The 24,729-nt window shown below is 41.7% G+C and overlaps 2 protein-coding genes across 2 annotated transcripts in view; both read right to left on the bottom strand.

The window, feature by feature from the left end:
• The window catches only part of LOC118215092, an 800,072-nt gene that overhangs the window by 222,608 nt on the left and 552,735 nt on the right, over positions 1-24,729 (bottom strand). The gene's annotated exons all lie outside the window — the stretch shown is intronic.
• LOC118215093 (NACHT, LRR and PYD domains-containing protein 3-like) overlaps positions 1-24,729 on the bottom strand; it is a 113,257-nt gene that overhangs the window by 48,580 nt on the left and 39,948 nt on the right. The window lies entirely within an intron of this gene.

The following is a 24,729-nucleotide window of genomic DNA, read 5'->3' as shown; positions in this document are numbered from 1 at the left end:
GTCAGTGTGTGAAAGAGAGTGGGGTAAATATATGGATTTCACTAGAGTTCATAGCAGGAAAATGGAGATGGATGAAGACTGCAATGTGTGACAGGCCTGAAACATTTTACTATGCAGGTCAATGTTTTACCATATCAATCAGACAGTCTGTATCCAGTTCTCACTGGTGACCTATTACAACAGGGACAGGGATTGTTCGACATTAGTACTCTCTTTTATTGATCTATTATCCCTCGTAGTTAGTTTATGTTTTAAAAAGATTACTTTCAGAAGGTCCTGAAAATGAATGGGAGTGAATTGGGAGCTGGACAACCAGGAGAAACGGTGATGCTGTTAACGGTTAACAGGGACAGCTAGTTGCTAGTATTCATGCTATCCAAATACAATGGGGTAAGCTCCAAAAAATTATTTGTGAAATATCCCTTTAATTATCCTGGTACCTAATTCATTTCATATGAGGATTGTGGGTATGCATCACAAGTTCTTTGTGTGTTATTTTTCTTTATATATCAATCTGTTGGGAGAATCACGTGACCTACTGGGAAGATGGCTGCCTGGTGATTTTGCTCCTTGCCCTCTCTCCTCTTCATTTAACTGTTTTCATTACAAATGGCTAACTTAACTGTTCACTCCCAGTTCAGTTTTATGTCAATTTCTTCAAAAACAAAGACTCCTTCAGGCAAGACTCACCCAGAAAGGGACATGATGAGGAATCCTGTGTCATGCTAGCAGCCATTGTAGAGGCTGTGTTAGAAAAACACAGACAATATTTTGAGACACAGCTCTCCCGGATCGAGGATGAAACCCGGTCCATACGAGCTGAAATCTCCCAATATTCGCTCGGCATGAAAGAACTACAGGCTGAATTTGCCGGTTTGAAAGCCAAAGTTAAACTAGCCAAAACCGCTGCCTCGCTGCACCAGGCCAAACAGGATCAGCTCGAGGCTAAAATGGCGGAGCTGGAGGATAGGAGCAGGTGATGCAACCTTTGCATTGTTAACCTACCGGTGAATTCTGAAGGATCAGACCTGGTTGGTTTTCTTACCAATTCCCTCAAAGAGTGGTTCCCCTCTCTGGCTGACAGGACTATAGAAGTAATGAGGGCTCACCGTTTCTATGGCGGCTGATCAAAAACAGCAGACAGGCCTAGAACATTGATTATTAATCTGCTGGGGTACATGGATCGACAGCATATTTTGCAAGCCGCCAGGAAATCACCAGTGAAGTTGAACAGGATAGTAATTAGTTTTTATCTAGACTTCAGCGATTACACAGCACAGCGGCACAGAGCCTTCTCTTCTCTGCTGGCAGTAACCTGTGATCGCGGTCTCCAGACGTTCCTAATATACCCAGCCACGCTGAAGCTCACTCACAATGGTGCACAGCACCTTTTCAAGTCTCCGGCTGAGGCAAGTCAGTTCATCAAATGTCTTTCCTGCTAGAGCTCCTCCAGTCAACTGTAAGAGCTGGTATAGTGAAGTGGAAACGTATGGGAGCAACAACAGCTCAGCAGTGAAGCGGTAGGCCACACAAGCTCACAAAATGCGGTGCTGAAGCTTGTAGCATGTAAAAATCATCTTTCCATGGTTGCAACACTCACTACAGAGTTACAAACTACCTCTGGAAACAATGTCAGACAAGAACTGATCGTCAAGAGCTTCATGAAATGGATTTCCATGGCCTAGCAGATGTACACAAGCCTAAGATCACCATGCGCAATGCCAAGCCTCGGCTGGAGTGGTGTAAAATAGACTACCATTGGACTCTGGAGCAGTGGAAACGCGTTCTCTGGAGTGATGAATCGCGCTTCTCTATCTAGCAGTCTGACTGACGAATCTGGGTTTGGTGGAATGCATAGTGCCAACTGTACTAGCCCGAATAATGCCAACTGTAAAGTACAGAGTACTGTTTCAGCATAACACTGTTCCAGTGCACAAAGCATGGCACATAAAGAAATGGTTTGCTGAGTTTGGTGGGGAACAGTTTGTCTGGCTGGCACAGAGCCCTTACCTCCACCCCATCAAACACCTTTGGGTGAATTAGAAAGCCTTCAGCCAAACATCAGTGCCCAACCTCACTAATGCTCTTACAGCTGAATGGAAGCAAATCCACACACTCATGTTCCAAAATCTACTGGAAAGCCTTTCACTTTAGAAGCAGAAAGACAAGGAAGTGATCTGTTCACATATAACCAGCTGTGTGTCCATTCTTCTGGTGTTACATATGACCAGGTAGAGAAACAAGGTATTCCAAAGGTCTGTAGGAACTCCTGTTTATGATACCTTTGAGTTTATTTTATTGATATAGTGATACATTTGATGGCACTGCCCCAGAAAAGACACCATTCAGCCTGTTCTGGGCTCTAGGAAACTTCAGAATCCCTATACAGCTCAGGCTTTGGTCTGAGATGAGCCACAGATTTAACTCAAGAACAGGCATTGGGGGCAGAGGTCACTTTAACAGTTCCCTGAGAAGACCTCACTCTGGCACCCATTATATCCTACAATTCCTCTACCTTCCTATTTTCATTCTATCTACAAGCACTATGCTGGAGATTCTGGGTCAGCCTATACCAGAATAAAGCAGAGACCAGGGTGGTACTACTGGCCTTTAAACATGGTGCATCTACTGCCTGACTTAGTCTCCCAATACAGAAACACAATCATATTCATATTATAATAATTCATAACCAAACGTATCCCTCTCAAACCAAACTTAACATAATTTAATCATGCCATTAAAAAGAAGTATTATCCGATCAAGTGGCTTAAAAGTAAAAAAGGGGTATAGATAAGTCTCTCCTTTGTTCTCTTCTAATCCGTAATTAATTATGCATAGACCAGGAAGAGAAGGGGATCCCCCTCTTTCAAACACATTACTTACAAGTAAAAGCAAGGAATGTTTTTTCTTCACAAATAGTTTGGCAATTACAGAAATAAGTATAACTAATTCACCAAACTGAGGTTGTGAAGAAAAGGTGTGAAGTTCATTTACTGGTCCAAGTCCAAGTTAAGAACAAATGTTTAATGAATACAGGCTTTAAAGTGTTGACTTGTTAAGCAGACATGAGCCTTTGTTCTTGTGTCTTAGCTTTGTCTTGCTTCTCAGCTGTGCGTCTTTGGCTTTAATCAGTTTTAATGTGGGAGAGACGAGCTGTGGTTTGGTTTTGTCTTTCATTCATTTCTTTCATGATTATCTTTTACTTAATTTCCAGGACTGTCTAATATCGTTTTTGATCATGTAGTTGAGCCTGTGTTATTAAATTAGATGTTTAATTGGGCCCTATTTTCTCAGTCAAGGCACAACTGTCAAACACTAGCAGCAATGCAAGGCGCTGGTGAATTTGGGTATTTCAGTAATTTCTTGACTCCAGGCACTAGTGCAACTGCGGCACAGTTATAAAAGAGGTTCAATAAGAATAAAACGACTGTTGGTGTGGTTGGGTTTGGTTTCATTATTGTCAATCAGATCACCCCATTTATTTCCCTTTAGGAAACACAGCCAAATGCTAATGTCACCATAGCTGAAGAGCAAGCATGTTGTGATCATCTCTACTGAAGGGAGGAGAGTTTTCTCTAGCATAACTAGAAGTCTGTACAACACTAAATTCCTTGGCCTTGCAGCAGGGCCCCTCTGTCTCCAGGCACCGAACCTCCCAAGGACAAGAAGTTAAAAATATTGTATGTATGTGTGTGTGTGTGTCTGGTTTTCTTTAACTCTGTCTCTTATGTAAGCTCTGGAGAGCTTGGCTTTCCTCTTTATCCTCCCCCTGCCATCCTGCCAGGGAGGAACCAGCTATGACACCATGCTGCCCAGGACTCTGAAAGCAACCGATCGATAAAGACCAAACTATTATATCTGATATAAAGCTTGTTTATGTAACACTGAAGACTTAAGAGGTTACTGTGTGCTTATTCAGTATTCATGCTATATGACTAGACACAACCAAACATTTACTTTGTTAAATCTTACAATATGCATATGTATTAACCATGTACCAATCAGAATTATGTATGTTATTGTTAACCACTTTTTGCTAATAAAAGCAGGGACCGGACTTATCCATCTTGTTGTTTGTGCCAATCAGATGTAGAATTATGTATGTTATTGTTAACCACTTTTTGCTAATAAAAGCAGGGACTGGACTTATCCATCTTGTTGTCTGTGCCAATCAGATGTAGAATTATGTATGTTATTGTTAAAACACGTTTTGCTTATGAAAGCAGGGACTGTTCCTGCTTTCTCCAGTTCAGGCTTATCCATCTTGTTGTGTGTAGGTTCCGGACTCTTTCTGCAGAAATAAATCCTATTTCTTACATGGATATACCTCGCCGTGCTGGTTATTCTAAGGGTAGAATTTTCTCTGCCCACCACTATGAACTATTACAACCGTTATGAGGACCTCTACAAACCAATGAAGATGAAACTGAATAGTTTAGATTCATTATTTTGTTAATATTTAAACAAAAACAGTGTATTTTCTGTTCATATGCCAGTGCTAAGAGGTATAATAAACGGTTCTGTTCCCATGAACAGTTCTGCAGGGAGAATATTCCCAGACTGGCCAAGAGCAGGAGGCAGCTGGCAGAGACAGCCTCCAGTTGGCCTCTCCATCCTGCTGCCGCCGCTACTGTTTCAGCTAGGCAGGCATCGCGCTTGTGCACCAGAGGACAGGAATGAAGCATTTTGTCTGGATTTACTATAGCTTTTTTGTTTCTTTGCTGTCAATTTTTGTTTCATACCACTATTTAAAATAAACAAAAAAAGTATTTACTTCAACTAAGTGTCATTCATTTCAGACATGCACTTGATAAGATGAATGTACACTCACTAGTGAAACGGCTCCAGAGGCAACCAGTCCCTGCTCTCTCGTGCACTCTGTGCTCTGTAATCTCTGTAGCGATCGTCACATGCGACTCTGCTTCTCTCTGTATGAAAGACCTGTAATGTGTCCTCTGTGAGGTCTATGTCACATCCATGGCATATGGCTATGTAGTGTAGAACACAGCACACCACAAACAATGCACTGACTTTCTGAGGGCTGTACAGTAATGTACCACCCAATCCATCCAAAATTCTAAAATGCATTTTCAACATTCCAAAGGTCCACTCAATCATTGACCTAGCCCAGCCAAACACATGATTAAAAGCAAGTTTCCAGTGCGTTCTGGGCTCATTGTAAACACTATCTGAGGGGTGTAAAGCTGGTCTCCCACCTGTCTCATTCAAGTAGCTTACACAATTAACTCCACTGCCCAAATAGCCAGCATTGGACTGCATAACGGAATACAGCTTTCATTTAAAATAGTTAAACTGAATTAAACAAAATATTTATTTTATCTGTGTTATGTGTGTATGGATTCACATGTGTGGCACAGTTATAATGTGAAGAGTGGAGGCAGTTACAGATGCAAACGGGAGTCCAACTCCATATTAATGTCCATGGTTTTGGAATGAGATGTTCAACAAGGGTGTGATGTTCAGGTGTCCACACACTTTTGGAAATGTAGTGTATGAGCATACCCCAGTCATTATGCTGATCTGCAAACTCGTAATCACACAATCATTGAGGTTACAGGCTTTGAAAATGCAATCAGTAAATTTGTTTTCTTCCTTGTGACAAAATTCAGACATACACAACCATACTCAGGAATTATTTTTTGTTAAGGTCACACAGTACACAGCACTACTCACCCCAGTCTCTGCAGTTTACAGTATGGACTCTTCAGTCCAGCACAGAGCAGCTTCACTCCTGAATCTCCCAGGTTATTGTAGCTGAGGTCCAGATCTCTCAGGGGTGAGTCTGATGACTGGAGAGCTGAGGCCACAATATCACAGCACTTCTGTGTGAGTTCACAGTTGTTCAGTCTGCAAAGAAGAGTTCATATATTATATTATAATTATATTAGCTATACATAAAACAAATGGTAAATGATACAAATGATAATGTTCAGTGATGAAGAGTGAAATTGAAGATTTTAAGGTTGATGATGCACTGAGGAAGATGTCTGTGCTACACTCTCCAGCTGCAGCACTTTGGACCTGAGAATCAGACGTCCTGCTGGACTGAACTCTGACAGTTCTACAGATGAAATTCTGACCCAAATGGCCCCTTTTCTTATTCTGAAAATTCTTAGAATTGGGGCTAAGGGCTCATCTACCTTTTCTATGATCTCTTCTCTGGGCTTATCCTATTCCAAAAGTGTGGCTGTCATCTTTCAGAGTGGTCAGTCAGTTAGTTTGCAATGCTGTGGGATGTTTGACACAGCTACCACCAAAAGTAAAGATGTGAAAGAGAACACACATCTTTCAGAGTGGACAGTGTGTTTGCTTCTTACCTTTTGGTTTTCTGTGACAAACTTCCCACAGCACTGCAACCTAACACACAGCTAAAGGCCGAGTCACTTTAAATAAGATTATCCATACATCTATCCATCCATCTAGGCATTGAGCAGACACTCATCCAGATGCATTTTTTATACACATAGCATCTACATTGCATCCATTTATACAGTTGGATATATACTGAAGCAATGCAGGTTAAGTACCTTGTTCAAGGGTACAATGGCAGTTTCCCACCCAGGAATAGAGCCTGTGACCTTCAGGTTACAAGACCAGTTCCATAGCTATTATACTACACTGCCACCCTATCACAGTAGACACTTACAGGAGAACATGCAACATATACAGAACTGATAGACTTAGTCATAAGGGCACACCAGTCATACAAAGTCCCTTATTTACTGCCAGCTGGGCTCCTAGTTCTCCTGTGCCTGTAGGGGCGGTATAACTACCATGCAGCACCCCTGTCATTGTAGGAGGGGGGTCTGTTGGTGATGGTGGTAGGTACTAGAGTTCTGGTCAGGTCAGACTTTATTTTGTCAAATGTATAATAGTGTGGATTGTGGGAAATGTTCTCTGGATAGCATTTAAGGGAAGCTCAAGCAATTTACGTGCAAAGTACATGGCACACTTATACACTGACTAGGGTGTGCATCTCTGCAAGAACCAATCACTGTATTGGTGCCATAAATAAACTTCTCTTTCATCATCTTGTGTTGAAAATCCAACTATGGGGAATGACAGTCGGTCATGACCTCTGCAGAGTGTCTCATCATTGCACTAAGTCTGGCTCTGCCAGACAGGCGCGTGTCCAATGCTAAAGGAGGCTACCGCCCTCCTGGAAGAGCACATAGGACACAGCAGCACTACTACAGACAAGGGCTACAGACAATAGCCAAGTGCTACAGACGCCAGTTCAAAGTGAAACCCCCCATTTCAACAGAGTAATTTACTCTCAAACCCAAGAGAGCGCTGCCCATGTTTAAGAGGAAGAAATTTCTTAACTTAACTTAACGTAATACTTAAAGGAGTACCATGGTGATTTTACCACTTTCTCGGTTTTATGTGCTATTTGCACAAGAGGCATTGAAGAAACACAATGAGCAAAGTATTAAATATGTCCGTTCTGTATTTTTGAAGAAATGTGCGTTTTAAATTCATCGTCCTATTTTCAACCGGTTGAGAAAGTTGTCATTTTGCTGCGTCACGAATACAGTAACCACTCCCGTTTCCACGCCCCGTAAAGAAATCTGACAGGACACACCGTCCTGCTGTTCAGAAAATGCAAATATTTGACTAGCGTTAGGTTCACTTAAATTAGAGTGCCTTTAGATTATTTCTGGTTATATTCATTTAGCTAGCTAGCTAACGTTAGCTAGCTAGGAGGTTTGCTTTCATAAGGCAATGTTATCGATAACGTTAGCTTGCTAGTTTGCTTTTATGAGGACGTTATAGTTGTGCTTTTATCTTAACTTGGCTAGCTAGATAGCAAAAATTATAATTGGATCCTTACCTTAGCTATCTATCGATACTTGGTATACTACTAAGCTAGCTAGCTTGTGAAAACTCAGTCTCCCAAAGAGAGCGCGTATCATGGGGGTAGCTATGGTAACGGGGCACGGTCTGTCAATCGTAGCTAACTGACAGTTCTCATTAACACGCCCAGACGGTTCGGGTGAATTTTTATAGTAGGAAATTTAGGCTTAGAAAAATACGTTTTAAAGTACATTGAAATGACTGAAGAATAAAATAAATATGCACATTTGTTTTGTTGTTGCCTAAAGACAACTGGGAAGTGTCATGTTCAACCACCATGGTACTCCTTTAAGCATTTTTGTTAAGGAATATGAGCATGTCTACGTGCTTTCGGGTCAGTCTGGTGTACAGTCTGCTGAAGGTGAGAACAGCAGCTGAGAAGACGCGCTCAGATGGCACTGATGTTCCAGGAATGGACCAATAACATTTCACTAATGCTGCCAGTCGAGGGAACCATGAATTTATAATTTTAAATTTTAAAAATGTCTCTTTAATTTAAAACCTAATCACCAACATTAGGTTATTCATTGAAATGGTTTAATGAAATTCAACAGTTTAATCTATAGTAATGAATCAATCAACATTCTTCTTAATGATTAACAGTTAATCGATTAACTTAACATCCTTAGATCACATCAATGAATCTGAAAGATGCCTTCTTCCACGTAAGCATTTATCCCCTCAGATGAAATTTCTCCGCTTTGCCCATCATGGTGTTTGCTACCCTTCGGCCTTTCCCTGAGTCCATGGGTGTTCTGTATTTGTGTAGAGGTGGGTCTGGCTCCATTGAGACTAATGAGGCTCAGAATACTGACGTATTTAGATGACTGGCTGATTTTTGAAAGGCAGAGTTGTGCTGGACACTGAGTTCATACACATCTGTTGTCTCTAAGTTTCAGAGTAAACCTCCCCAAGAGCAATCTCTCCCCATCCTGAAGTGTCATTCTTGGGAGTGGATTTAAACTCTGTCTCGCTGTGAGCTCACCTATCAGTGGACTGCATTTAATCTCTCAGACTTGTACCTCTCTCAGGTCACACCGGGCTTGAGAGTACAGTATCACACGTCTCAGACTGCAGGGGTGGATGGTGTCAGCCTCTCAGGATTTGCCACTGGGGCTGTTAAGAATGAGGGGCTTCATGAGGTGGATTTCATCCCTCAACACAGCCTCCAGCAACGATCTCCATCGCCGTCTCACGATGACACACTCTGAGTCACTGGGAAAACAGACTTTTACACTCAGGGAACCCCTCTCAGGATCATTCTCATGAGGACAGACACATCCTCTCTGGGGTGGGCACTCAGGGGGGTCACATGATGAATTGGACGCGGCCAATCCAGCTGCGCTCAGCTCACATCAATTATCTGGAGCTATTAACTATATGGACAGCTCTCAGATATTTTCTTCTCTGTCTGACATCATGTGCTCGTACGCTGCAATAATGACTGCGGTATGTCAATCACCAAGGTGGCATGCGCTCCCTCCAGCTCCATGGTCTAGCCCACAGACTGTTGGTCTGCAGCAGCTGTCACTTTCTGTGGTTATGCGTGACCCATGTTCAGATATTCTGAACGCAGGCGCGGATCTGCTGTCAAGGAGAAACCCACTGTACGAGGAATGGCATCTACATCCCCAGACTGTGGAAATGCTATGGCACAGATTTGGCCGTGCAGCTGTAGATCTCTTCACAGGCATTTGCCCCCCTCACTCTCATCTCTCCAACCCCAGCCAGAGTGAGAGAGCAGAGCTTCACACTGATCCTAATCCTTAGGGCGACATAGCTCAGGAGGTAAGACCAATTGTCTGGCAGTCGGAGGGTTGCCGGTTCAAACCCCGCCCTGGGCATGTCGAAGTGTCCTTGAGCAAGACACCTAACCCCTAACTGCTCTGGCGAATGAGAGGCATCAATTGTAAAGCGCTTTGGATAAAAGCGCTATATAAATGCAGTCCATTTACCATTTACCATAATCGCACGCAGGTGGCAGAAAATGCCGTGGCTGGCTGAGATTATCCCTCTCCTTTATGTACAGCCATGCACGCACCCGCTACGCACGGACCTCCTGTCTCAGGTGAATGGGGAAATACACCACCCCTGCTCTGAGCGAGTAGGTCTATGGGCTTGGCCCGTGAGAGACATAACCTCAACGCATTAGGGCTTCCCCCTCACGTGCCTGCAACCATCCAGAGCACGAGAGCGCCCTCTACCAGGCCACTTTATGACAATAAGTGTCAGGTGTTAGAAAGATGGTGTGCCTCTCGTCAGTCAGTGGCTTACCAGAGCTCTGTTTCTGACGTGCTGTGCTTTTCACAGAACCTTATGGATAAAGAGAAATCCTTTCCTACCATTAAGATCTACCTGAAAGCTCTCACTGCTTGTCATATTGGTTTCAAAGACTATGCAGTGGGGCAGCACCCCCTCATTCACAGGTTCATGAAGGGGGCTCACTGTGCTCTGCCTGTTGCTAAAAAGCACATTCCCCCTTGGGATTTATCACTGGAGCTGGAGGCTCTGTCTCCAAGGCCGTTTGAGTCTATAAATAAAATTGTTGTCTCTCCAGACAGCATTGCTGCTTGCACTAGCCTCAGCTAAGTGAGTCAGTGACCTCCATACGCTCTCAGTGCATCTCTCGTGCACAATATTCTCCCCTAAGATGGATAGGCTTTTTCTTAAGCTCAATCCAGCCTTTATGCCTAAAAGCTTCCCAGCTTTCACATGTAAGATGTTGGAGCATGCCGCTTTTCACCCACAACCTTTCTCCTCTGAAGAGCAGCATAGGCTGCATATGCTGTTCTCCAAATGTATATGTCAAAGACTAAGGCTTTTAGAAAGAGCGACCAGCTCTTAGTCACCTGGGCCCCTGCCTGCAAAGGAAAAGTATCTCTAAGCAGTGGCTGTCCCATCGGCTTGTGGAAGTTATTGTTATGGCATATGATTCAAAGAGGATAACACTAGAGCCCGACCGATGCCAGATTTTTGGGTCCGATGCCGATCCCGATTTTGGAGAGTCCTAGCCCACCGATTACTGATGTTTTGACCGATGTTTTGTCAAAAAGTGCAACATTTTCAAATCAATTTGAAAAACTTATATTTTATTAAAGTTTCTATATTTAAGAATATTTAACTTATAAGCAAACAAATAAAATTAGAAATAAGCACACAAAGAACTTTTTAGATAAAAAAAGTTAAAGATGATATTAAATTAAATATATATATTAACACCATCTTTAAGTGTGTGAAATCAAAATAACTCCACACCTTGCTTTTACTCCTTTCTTTTCCAGCCGTCTATAAAAAATTAATTTAAAAGTCAGTTTTCCAGTTTCAAACATGTATTTTTATGAATATTATTATTATTGTTTTTGTTATTAATTTGTTATTATTTCTTAGTAGCCTATCTATTCTCAGTACATTAATTACATTTTCTTAGTCTATTCCTACTACGTGATCTCGCTCGCAATAACGCATTAGCTATTGACACAGCCTCATTATTTCTTATTATATATTCTCAGTAAGTTAAATGAATTATATTTTCTTACTTTATTTCTACTACATGATCTCAAAGAGTAAGACATTATCTAGCGGAGCCAAAGAGTGAATCAAGTGTAACGTTAGATGAAATTAAATTGACTGGATGAAATAGCCTAGCCTACGTGGAAAAAAACTACAATGCGCTTTCGTGCAGGTTACCCGCGCTAACTGTTGGTTGATTCACTTCTCCAACAGCAATCCTTCTCTCATGTTAACACGACAAAGCTAGATAACATGGCTTAAAATGAACCACGTTAGAAGTGTTTTATCGGCGTTTTTACTGTCTGGTTAGCTTGCTACGATGACGCGTGACTAGATGACACACTCGCTTGCAATAACGCGTTGGCTATTGACACAGCATCATATAGTAGCTAATATCATTATCTCAGATAAAAAAAACATGTGTGATGCATTCAATCACCATTTTATTTTGGCTGGTTATTTATTTGAGAATACAGCGATGTCCTCTGGCAATGTAGATCCTACGCTGCTTATGTGCTCACTGCCACTTCATAAAGGCTTGCTAGCCAGCTAGCTTACTAAAGTGAACCAAATATGTTAGCTAGCACGCTCGCTTGATAATGAGGATTGATAAACATAGTGGTCGTATGAACGCATTTAATTAAAAAACTTTCACTAAATATACATACCTTTATTGGGGCAATCGAATCTGTGCAGACAAGTCTTGCAGTGGAGAATACTGGATGAGGCACGAGTGACAAACGTCTTATTAGAGAAGTAGCGCGTCAGCTGCTGCAGTTCACACTTGTATTAGAGCTCCCTCTACTGGATAATTCTAGTAAATAGCAACTACAACGTTCGAACAGACAAGTACAGATAAATAATCATTGTTTTTTTGTTTATTATACTTATTAAAATATCGGGACACATCGGCGGCATAACTACCGATCCTGATGTCGTCAAAAAAGTCAAATAATGGCCGATATATAGGCCTGGCTGATATATCGGTCGGGCTCTAGATAACACCCCCCTTGGGCCTGAGGTCTCCTTACAGGATATTTATTCAGCCGCAGGCTGGGTTTCTCCAGATACTGTTGCTAGGTTCCACTGCCTGAGGCCGGTAGCCCACTCAGTTCTGGGGGTGAGCTCTGTGTGAGGCGCACACATCTCCCCTCATCTGCTATGGGTTTTAGTGCTTCACACTGTTTCTGGGTCCTGGCTATAGCTTTGGGCAATGGAAAGTCTTCAGTACTTCCCTCCTTGGATGTACCAGACACCACCCTCTCCTCAGCGCCTGACAGCATCTCAGCTGTGAGCATAAGGCATTCTGGGAGCTGTCTATATCTCCCCATAGGTGTATCTCAAACACGAGATGATGAAAGAGAACTTTAGGTTACTGTTGTAACCCCGGTGGAGAGAGCAGCAATTGTAAAGCGCTTTGGATAAAAGCGCTATATAAATGCAGTCCATTTATAAATGCAGTCCATCCATTTATATAGTCTCGCTACCCAAATGGGGTAAATCTTAATTAGCTTAATCCCAGGTGTTGATTTTAGATTCCTGGATGAGCACGGTATTTACCTCCCAGGATTGAAGATCTTAATGTCAGAGATCACTTAGATGAATGCCTGGCAGCAGTAGCTAGTCTCTCTGCCCAGGATTCAGGTTCAAGCTGCCCATCATTTCATATGAGCACACCTCAGTCAATAATCTTATATGCAAACTCACATGCACACAAACATTGAGGTTACAGGCTCTGAAAATGAATGAAGTCAGAGAATTAGTCTTCCCTGTGACAACATTCAAACCCTTACATTGCCATAATCAGTAATTCTATTTAGTTAATGTCACACAGTACACATCACTACTCACCCCAGTCTCTGTAGTTTACAGATTGGACTCCTCAGTCCAGCACAGAGCAGCTCCACTCCTGAATCTCCCAGGTTATTGTAGCTGAGGTCCAGATCTGTCAGGGTTGAGTTTGATGACTGGAGAGCTGAGGCCACAATATCACAGGACTTCTCTGTGAGGTCACAGCTGTTCAGTCTGCAAAGAAGAGTTCATACATTCAAGTAATGAAGAATTATTGGCACTCTTCATTAAAATGAGCATAAATGATTGTATAAAAGAAACATTTAAACATAACGATTTTAATTGTTTGCTCAAACATTTGTAGAAACTGCTTACTTTCACTTTAATAAAACATAATTCTTATAAAAAACTTACGAAAATAGTATTTTTCTCAAAAACATAGGGGTCAAAATTATTGGCACCCTGAAAGAATATTTAAAATACAACCAAACAAAGTGGCATCTAATGAAATTTGATTTAAAAAAAATTGATCTCAGACCCCCAGAACTGTTTGCTGCCTTTCACCATTTCCTGTTTCACTGGGGTACAAATATGAGGTTGCACAAATGTAAAATCACTTTGTCATCCATCACTATGGGTTAAGGGATCAGCTGAGCCCCTGTGCTGAGGCTGTCTCAGGGCCCCCTGGTGCTAAGGGTCAGTGGGCAGGGAGTGGGGGAGCCCTGATACTCCCAGGGAGAGCAGGGCAGCAGTGCAGTACTGTATGACAGGGGAACATCTGCACATTGTGTTTATACATTAAAATACAGGAATAAGCAGTGAGCAGGCTGTACGGACCCAGCGGCAGTTTATATTGAGATTAAAGCTCAGACAGCAGTGTATTTAAAACTCCAGGAGTCACTGTCGGCCAAGCAATAATTAAGTAAAAATATGTTTATTTTCTGAATCCAGTGCTTCGGTCAATGCCCTTGTTAAAATATTCAGCACTCTGAATACTGAACACAAGTGGTATTGCGTGCTAAAGCCCCACACTTAACCTACATATAAAATATATTTTACGTGATTTAATTTATTGTATTATTTATAAGTATTATTGAAAATGACAATTATGAATTCAATCATTGATAGGTCAGTCAACAGTAACCTGGTGGATTCAACTGACAAACCAAAACAAACTCTGTATCAGGTCTACTTCTAAGTTACAAAACAAAACAGAAGACATCAAACAAGATGCTAAATTTAGATTACCAGAAAAGAAAGACTGAAGAGACAGACCTTATCAAAGTATTCCCCTCTTCCAGTGCCATGGGAACAAAGGAAATGAACTAAAACGCACAACCAAGAAACCACCACCAAAATAAAGACCAACTGCAACACAACACAACTAAACACTTGACGCAACATGGCTTGAGCATGTTTGCCCTGTTTGGGCAATGCCGAGTTCAGGTGTAGAAGGGGGGCGTGCTCATTTATGACGAGGAGTGCTCTATCTAAAAGCTGACAGTGTACTTAGTAATTAAAGTGCATTTAAACTTAAGATCAAACAGAACAGGATCTTTGTTCATTCTGTAGCCACACTGGGCCTCTGGCCTTGTAAATATCTCTGTCTTCTGGTTTGTCTCTCCTGAGACACTCTGCAGGAGGTGGGACCCATAGATCGCCTGCCTAGATAAGGGTATCAGAGTGGCGTATAGGACGTTTCCTTTAATGTTCATGGAGGGGAAGGTAGGCAGCAGTCTTTAAGCCAATATTGTATCCAGTTCACTGTTTCTCTCTCTGAGGCCATAATCTAAACACTTGATATCTGACATACTGTAGATAAGTTAATTGCTCGTTTTGCCCTCCCGCCCAACCACAGCGTCTGGCTTCAGTCAGTTTTTGGTCTGAAAAACAAAGCATCACTGCAGACCCATCGCCCTGTCCCACAGGTGGACCATTTCTGAGCAGCCAGCAGCTCAGTGGTTGCAGTCTCGTCAACTTTGGGGGGATTATTTTAAAACGTCACTAAATCAGTTTTTGTAGCTCAGGAAGCTCCCACTTTATATTAGGGTAAATACTGTATATTTATTTGGAGATTTTCATGTCAATTATATGTGCTGTTATGTTTATTGGAAATGACACTCACTTATTCACTCACTTCTACACTAGCTTCTACACTGCTGCCACTTTTCTTGAAAAAGAGCTAAATCTTGTCTGCTTCACCCAAAAATTTTAAGGGACATAAATTCACATAAAAAGACTATATCCACAATGCTAATTAATTTAGAGAACATAGATAATAAAGCCACAGATGAAAGGAACCTGCCAACATGGTAACATTTGTATTTTCAAACACAATGCATAGGAAGCAGCATGAGTACAGATGAGACTGTGCTGACATCACATAGCAGTGTCTGCTCCATTGCCAATAAAAGCTCAGACTGAGCAGTAGTAACCTATTTTCCTTGAAAGATCCATCATCACCACTAGCCTAAGTACATATAACCTGTAACCACACCTACACCCAATTAAATCTGCATACATTTCCATGAAGGAAAAATAGCCTATCACTATAAATCTCACCTAAGATAAACTACCTCTTGCACTATCAACCTCCTGACTGAGGACAGGGCTGGGGCTTTCTGTCGTTTTTTTAAAGAATGACGAGATTTTCCTCTGCATCTTGACCTGGAGATATCAAATGGAATTCAGTGTTTTGCTAACTATAACTACTGGTGGTAAAAATAATCAGCTCACTGCCAAACCAGTGCCTGCCCGCGGCAGATGGGTTCCCCCTCTGAGTCCGGTTCTGCTCAAGGTTTCTTCCTGCTATCAGTCAGGGAGTTTTTCCTTGCCACTGTTGCCCTAGGCTTACTCTTTGGGGGCCGGTTCTCTAAAGCTGCTTTGTGACAAAGCTCCTTTGTTAAAAGCACTATACAAATAAAACTTGATTGATTGATTGATAAGATTCACACAGCTCTCCTTTACCAATATTAAATAGCATGCTATGCTATCACAAATCACGACTAGCTAGCGAGCCAGAAGGCTAAACAACCGGATTGAGGGATGGCTACTTACTTTAGCTGGTACTAGCAAGCAAATCTTGCAAAGCAAACTATGCCTATATTTCTCAAAATGCAATTAAGTGCGTATAACTAATTGCATTTCATTTTCACACGTTTGAAAAACGGATTGATGCTCTACTAACCACTTCAGCAACACACTGTTAAGCTGTAGCCTACATCTCCTTCATCATTGATGCGCAACAGAGTGTTGTCTGCATGTGTACCTGCTGTTGCGAACAGATTTCATCCTGCAACTTTTGGAGAAACCAATACCATAGGGAAAGGGGGTGTGTGACAATCAGCCTGAAAAGTTACTCAGCTCTATCTTTGGTCATGGCCAACCTCCAAATTTCAGCCTCCTGGGGCGAAAACTGTTGCCACTACGTAACTGTATAAATAAACTTGTCCTCCATCAAGTGGGGAGTTGGTGGGCCAATTGAAAAATAATGAATAAATTAATAATTAATTAACATAAAAAAATAATTATAGCAGTGAAGACATATTGCAACACCCATGCAGCCAACAACACACATCATCTTTTAGCACTAAGAAGCTAAATTGTCATCACCATGAATGAGCGTTTATAGCAGGTAAGCCTACAGTGAGGGACCTGAATCTTTTCTCTACTCACATATTTCACACTCCTGTTTGGTGGGCATTCTTCAGGTGCTCCTGTTCAGATTCATGGGCAAATCAATCAGTCACATAATCATAAGAAATGCATTTTTGAATTAGAGGATAATTGGAGTTTAAGACTAGTCACCGCAGCTCTACATGTCCTCCAACCCCTAAAGCCTTTGTATTGCAATAACAAACTTGCCTGAGTAATAAATATACCTATAGAATTAAAAGAAACTGTCTTAAACTAGCTGGTCAGCCCACGTAAATCTGAGAAACGCTATAAGCTATGGGTAGCCAACTCTCTTATTTGCATGGTGCAAAAAAACGTGAACAAAAGAGGCCATCAGTATATTATTTCCCAAAGAAGATTACACATCGCAGAGTGGGGTTGCCAGACTTTCCCCTAAATGTATGTATGTCATGTTCCGGTGTTCCTGTCTGTGTTTCCCCTGTTGGGCCGCCAGATGGCGGCACTTCTGTTTTGTGTCCTGCTCCCTCCCTGTTAATTGTATGATTGTTTCATTGTCTCGTTATCCCATCATTGTTCCCACCTGTGTCTTTTCCCCTCCATCTGGTTTGATTGTTTTTTGAGTTCACCTGTGTCTTGTTATCCCCTCCTTTTTTTTGGTTTGATTGTTTTGAGTTCACCTGTGTCTTGTTACCCCTTGTCTATTTAAGTTCTCTGTTCCCTTGACTCGGGTGCTGGTTCCTTGTGTTTGTTTCCAATCTCTGTTTGCAAACCCATTGTATCTGCCTGCGTTTTTTACCTGTTTGTGGTTCGTTCTGATTGTTTGTTCGTAATCCATGTGTTTGTGCCTATCCCCTGGTGTTCTGGTGTTTTTGGATTTTTTTCATTTTCTTGTTCCTGTGTTTGTTTCCGATGTTTCAGACCCTTTGTACCTGCCTGTGTTTTTTACCTGTTTGTGTTTTGTTTCTGACTTGTATTTGTTTGACCTACCTGTTTGTTTGAATTACCCTTGTGCTCTGCCTGCCTGCGTTCTGCCCTGACCGTGTTCTGCCCTGCCTGTATTTGTGAGTCCCTCTTGTTTTCTGCTTTGTTTAGTTATTTTTTGAGTTTGTGGTTTTGCCCATTGTGGCCTTGTTTGTTCCCTGTTTGTTTACCCGTTAGTAAAGTCTTTGTTAATTTTCCCCTTTTTGAGTTTCGTGTTTTTTTCCCACTCTGCGCCTGGGTCCCAGCACCCGAACCGTCACAATGTAGGGGATTTGAACATTCATGGGGGAAGTTTTACAGTGAAGATGTATGGAAGTCAATGACAGAGGGGGATTTTAAATGCGATATGGGGTACTATTTGTGAGGAATCTGAATGGGAGTTGATTGAAGATTTTGAGGACATTTTTTTAGGAGTAACTGATTCAGGCATCTGGCAACACTGAGGCGGAGATGTAAACTAGGTTCAATTCTAGCAAAGAAACCGCAGTAATTTCCTTTATTCAAACATAATGTTAGGCTATAAGAACTCATCACCACTTTGTTGAAAATTCGAGAGGTCAACATTGTTTTGACATTGGTGCAGCTAGCCTGATGAACAGTGTATGATTCAGGAAACTGACACAACGCAGTTAGTCAACACAAATCCAAATATAGCCAAGGCAAGTAAGATCAACATTCCCGCTGCAGTTATGCAAGGCATGGCATTCAGTAGAATTACAGGTCATAAAATTAGGACAGGTACTGACTAAGAAGATAAAGAGTGTAAAACCTTTCAGCAAGGTGAGGATTATCTGAACTATGTTTAATTTTCTGAACCCAGCAGTTTTAACCATTAACACCCTTGTTTGGCATCTGGCACTCTGAATACCAAAGACAGCACATCAACAGCTAAAACACCTCACTTATCCAACATGTAAAATATATTTATTTGATTTCATTTGGTAATTATTATCAAACTTATCAAATCTAAAGACAAGGTTCAACTACCTTGAAACAATTAACAAAGGTTATAGACATGGACAGTCACACAAGGAATGATTGAAAGAAGATACCAAACACAGTGTGTTTGTCCCAAAGTAATCTAAGGATGTGCCAAGACCAAAATTTAAAAACAAAAAGGCAGCAGAATAGTTTAAAAAACCAGAGATGAAATGTTGACACCAGACCTAGATGCTAGAATGCTAACTACAAGAAAGCCACATATTTTATCTATTGGGAGGGGAGGGGGGAGGGGAATGGACACCCCCTCTGACATACAAACAGACACACACACACACACACACACACACACACGCAGACCCACACTCACTCACAGACACACACACACATACAGACCCACACTCACACACAGACACACACATTCACACCTCCAATGGCTACCCCCAAGTTCGTCCTCTGTCTTATCTCTAGGCTGTCCTGGCCGAGTGTTTTGAAGCTTCCTATGGCTCAGAACAGCCAAATGGTAAATTAGACTAACTAAAATGTAAAATCAAGATTTTGGCTAGCTGTTTTACAACTTGTTTGATCCACTAAATAACATCTGCATGGATAAAGCTACAAATTCATAAGAAATTGTCCCACACTGCTAATGAATGTGTTTAAAAAAAAAATTGGCCTATAGATCATATTGTTGTCATCAGCTAATTGCTAACTATTCAGTCGTCAACCTCGTGCCAGCTAACCCCTAAATGCTAATTGAGTGAATTGCACAGAAACATGCCCATATTGGCTATTCATTTTTAAATTGACTAAATGTTTCGGAAAGTCCTGTGAATCGCATAATAACATAGGCCTGTGCAAGGTTCATGCAGGAATTCACATCCAAAGCACAGTAGGTGAAATTACTTTCACTAGGAACTAGAGTCTGAAGTTGGAATCAGTCACTGCATGACTCACTCTTTCACTAGGAACTGAAGTCAGTGAACAAGAGTCTGAAGTTGGAATCAGTCGCTGCATGACTCTCATTCTCGTTTGTGGAAGTCCATCCATCCATTATCTATACCCGCTTATCCTGGTCAGGGTCACAAGGCGAGAGGCAGGAATACACCCTGGACAGGTCGCCAAACTATCACAAGGCACACACAACATTCACTCACCATTCACACACACTCGGAGTACCCGGAGGAAACCCACATGAACACGGGAGAACATGCAAACTTCACACAGAAAGGCCCAGGCCGGGATTCAAACCCAGGACCTTCTTGCTGAGGCGACGGTGCTACCAGCAGAATAAAATGTCATTTTATTCACAATCCTTTCAGAAACACCACAATCCTGCAGCACAAACCGGTGTGTGATGAAGGATTAAAACTTGCCTTCAACAAAAGTTCAGTGTGTGAAAGAAAGTGGGGTAAATGTATGGATTTCATTAAAGTTCATAGCAGGTAAATGGAGATTAATGAAGACTGCAATGTGTGACAGGCCTTAAACATTTTTGTATGCAGGTCAATGTTTTACCATATCAGTCAGGCAGTCTGTATCCAGTTCTCACTGGTGACCTATTACAACAGGGACAGGGATTGTTTGACATTAGTACTTTCTTTTATTGATCTATTATCCCTCGTAGTTAGTTTATGTTTTAAAAAGATTACTTTCATCAAGGTCCTGAAAATGACCGGGAGTGAATTGGGAGCTGGACAACCAGGAGGAACGGCAATGCTGGTAACGGTTAACAGGGACAGTTAGTTGCTAGTATTCACGCTATCCAAACACAATGGGGTAAGCTCCAAAAAATTACTTGTGAAATATCCCTTTAATTATCCTGGTACCTAATTCATTTCATTTGAGGATTGTGGGTATGCATCACAAGTTCTTTGTGTGTTCTTTTCCTTTATTTATCAATCACGTGACATACTGGGAGGATGGCTGCCCAGTGATTTTGCTCCTTGCCCTCTCTCCTCGTCATTTAACTGTTTTCATTACGAATGGCTAACTTAACTTTTCACTCCCAGTTCAGTTTATTGGTGCTGTTGACCAAGATATAAAATATCAAAAACAAAGACTCCTTCAGGCAAGACTCTCCCAGAAAGGGACATGATGAGGAATCCTGTGTCATGCTAGCAGCCATTGTAGAGGCTGTGTTAGAAAAACACAAACGATATTTTGAGACACAGCTCTCCCGGATTGAGGGCGAAACCCGGTCCATACAAGCTAAAATCTCCCAATATTCGCTCAGCATGAAAGAGCTACAGGCTGAATTTTCCGGTTTGAAAGCCAAAGTTAAACTACCCAAAACCGCTGCCTCGCTGCACCAGGCCAAACAGGATCAGCTTGAGGCTAAAATGGCGGAGCTGAAGGATAGGAGCAGGTGATGCAACCTTCGCATTGTTAACCTACCAGAGATTTCTGAAGGATCCGACCGGTTGGTTTTCTTACCAATTCCCTCAAAGAGTGATTTCCCTCTTTGGCTGACAGGACTATAGAAGTAGTGAGGGCCCACCGTTTCTATGGCGGCTGATCAAAAACAGCAGACAGGCCTGGAACATTGATTATTAATCTGCTGGGGTACACGGATCGACAGCATATTTTGCAAGCCCCCAGGAAATCACCAGTGAAGTTTAACGGGATAGTAACTACTTTTTATCTAGACTTCAGCGATTACACAGCACAGCGGCACAGAGCCTTCTCTTCTCTGCTGGCAGTAACCTGTGATCACGGTCTCCAGACGTTCCTAATATACCCAGCCACGCTCAAGCTCACTCACAATGGTGCACAGAACCTTTTCAAGTCTCCGGCTGAGGCAAGTTAGTTCATCAAATGCCTTTCCTGCTAGAGCTGCTCCAGTCAACTGTAAGAGCTGGTATAGTGAAGCGGAAAGGTATGGGAGCAACAACAGCTCAGCAGTGAAGCAGTAGGCCACACAAGCTCACAAAAAGGGGTGCTGAAGCTTGTAGCGTGTAAAAATCATCTTTCCATGGTTGCAACACTCACTACAGAGTTACAAACTACCTCTGGAAACAACGTCTCTTATTATGGATTCTCTGACATAAGCCACACAATTAACTCAAGATCAGGTACTGGGGTTTTTTCTCAGTTCCCTGAGAAGACCTCACTTTGGCACCCATTAAATCCTATGATTCCTCTACCTTCCTATTTTCACTCTATCTACAGGCACTATGCTGGAGATTCTAGGTCAGCCTATACCAGAATAAAGCAGAGGCCAGGGTGGTACTACTGGCCTTTAAACATGGTGCATTTACTGCCTGCCCTAGCCTCCCAACATAGAAACACAAACATTTAATTTATAACCAAACGTATCCCTCTCAAACCAAACTTAACACAATTTTAATCATAACATTGAAAAGAAGTTTTATCCTGCAAAGTGGCTTAAAACGAAAATATAAAAAGGGGGATAGAGAAGTCTCTCCTTTATTCTTTTCTAATTATTAATTAATTAATTGTGCATAGACCAGGGATAGAAGGAATGGGATTTAAACAACATTTGTTCTTAGTATTAAAACCTACAATTAGTAATGAATTATGCATAGACCAGGAAGAGAAGGGGAACCCCCCTCTTTCAAACACATGGCTGGGATTCAAACAACATTTGTTCTTAATTTACTATTAAAACATACAATTAAAAGCAAGGATTGTTTTTTCTTCACAAACACTTTGTCAAACACAGCCATAACTGGAACTTCACCAAACTGAGTTTGTGAAGAAAAGGTGTAAAGTGGTAAAGTGCATTTACTAGTCCAAGTCCAAGTTAAGGACAAATGTTGATTGAAAAATTGGCTATAAAGTGATGACTTGTTGTTGTTGGGCCAGAATTAGGATTTTGGTGGCCCTATGCAAATGTGTTCGAGCGGGGGGGGGGGGGGGGGGGGGGGTGCTGTTGGATGCTGTCGAGTTGGGTGGGGGGGGGGGGGGTGTCGCTTGGTAAAACCCTAAATTACCTGCAATTAATTATTATTGCTATGAAATGTTCTGTTGCCATTCCATTTAAAATTTATACCCATAGTTCCGCGATAAGGGATGAATAACGTGTTAGTTACCTTAGATAAACATTGGATCGTGTGCCCCCCCTAGTGGTTGTGGCCCTAAACAACCACAGAGCTTTTATGCCGGCCCTGCTTTTGAAGCAGACATGAGCCTTTGGTTTTCTCTCAGCTTTGTCTTTCTTCTCAGCTGTGCATCTTTGGCTTTGATCAGTTTTAATGTGGGAGGGACAAGCGTTGGTTTTGTTTTGCCTTTCATTCGTTTCTTTCATGATTATCTTTTACTTAATTTCCAGGACTGTCTCTTTTTTTGTTTGTGTAGTTGAGTCTGTGTTATTAAATTTTATTTGTAATTGGACCCTATTTTCTCAGTCAATTCACAACTGTCAAACACTAGCAGCAATGCAAGGCGCTGGTGAATTTGGGTATTTCAGTCATTTCTTGACTCCAGGCACTAGCGCAACTGTGGCACAGTTGTAAAAGCGGCTGGGTCAATAAGAATAAATGGTTCTGTGGGTGTGGTTGGGTTTGGTTTCATTATTGCCAATCAGATCACCCAATTTCTTTCCCTTTAGGAAACACAGCCAAATGCTAATGTTACCATGGCTGAAGAGCAAGCGTGTTGTGATCATCTCTACTGAAGGGAGGAGAGTTTTCTCTAGCATAACTAGAAGTCTGTACAACACTAAATTCCTAGGCCTTGCAGCAGGGCCAGGCACCAGACCTCCCAAGGACAACAAGCAGTTAGAAATATTGCATGTATGTGTGTGTGTGTGTGTGTGTGTTTTCTTTCTGTCTGTCTCTTGTGTATTTCTATAAGTACCACCCAATCTATCCAAAATTCTAAAATGCATTTTCTACATTACAAAAGTCCACACAATCAGACATTGACAGAACCCAGCCAAAGACATGATTAAAACAAGTTTCCAGTGCATTTGGAGCTCACTATCTGAGGGGTGTAAAGCCAGTCTCCCAACTCTCTCATTCAAGTAGCTTACACAATTAACTCCACTGCCTAAATATTTTATTTTCATTTTATTTCACCTTTATTTCACCAGGCAAGTAATTAAGAACAAATTCTTATTAGCCGGAATTGGACTGCATAACTGAATACAACTTTCCTTTAAAACAGTTAAACTGAAATAAACAAAATATTTCTTGTATATCTGTTATGTGTCTCTGTTATGTGTGGCACAGTTATAACGCCAAAATAGCACAAGTTAAAACCTGGTATGGGTTGGACTGACTGCAAATGCATTATTCAACACCAAAATCACATAGTGAAAGTTTCTATTGACACATCCCTGATTGCACCAACAAACCCATGTTGACACAAGCAGATTAACCGCAGACCATAAAACTAACAACCATGGTGATATTGAAAAATATGACACTAGCAATTCCAACTGTGTTTGTGCCTATGCTGTCACCAAAATAGGGCCCCTTTTCTTAATACTGTAACTTAATATTGTGAGGGAGGGGAAGTGTGAAGACCAGCTGCGACCAAACAGGGGATCTATAAGTTACCGAAGGGCACTCCAGTAACCACTAAGTCTCGTGAGAGACGAAATAAGAAGGGACGTATTCCAAATAAAGAATAATAAACCCCTAAACGGGTAACTGAGGAAGAAGGAGTATATAAAAAATAAAGGAACAGGGAAACGAGAAATAAAGAACAATAAACGACTTCAAACCAAAGCTGAGAAAAAGAAAATGTCTTTTCACAAACAAACAGAAGACGTTCTGAGGCCAACTAAAACCAGGGGGAAAACTGGTTAGTAAGGGGCGGAAAGATTTGTGCCCCGAAGGTGACAATAACCCCTAAAAACCGCCAACCTCAGAATCTGGACAAATACCGTCCTAATACCTTTTTCCCAAAAAAAACAAACTGAAGTCTGAATTCGTTGCAATTCCTTGGTTCCTAAAATACTTATACCTTGCTCAGATAAAGCGACAGGGAACTGGCTAGAGCAAAACACGTTACACTCAAGCACCG

This window comes from Anguilla anguilla, chromosome 16, assembly GCF_013347855.1.
Source record: "Anguilla anguilla isolate fAngAng1 chromosome 16, fAngAng1.pri, whole genome shotgun sequence".
NCBI classification, from domain to species: domain Eukaryota; kingdom Metazoa; phylum Chordata; class Actinopteri; order Anguilliformes; family Anguillidae; genus Anguilla; species Anguilla anguilla.
Note: the sequence above shows the minus strand (reverse complement) of the source record. Positions and strands in the feature narration are given on the sequence as shown.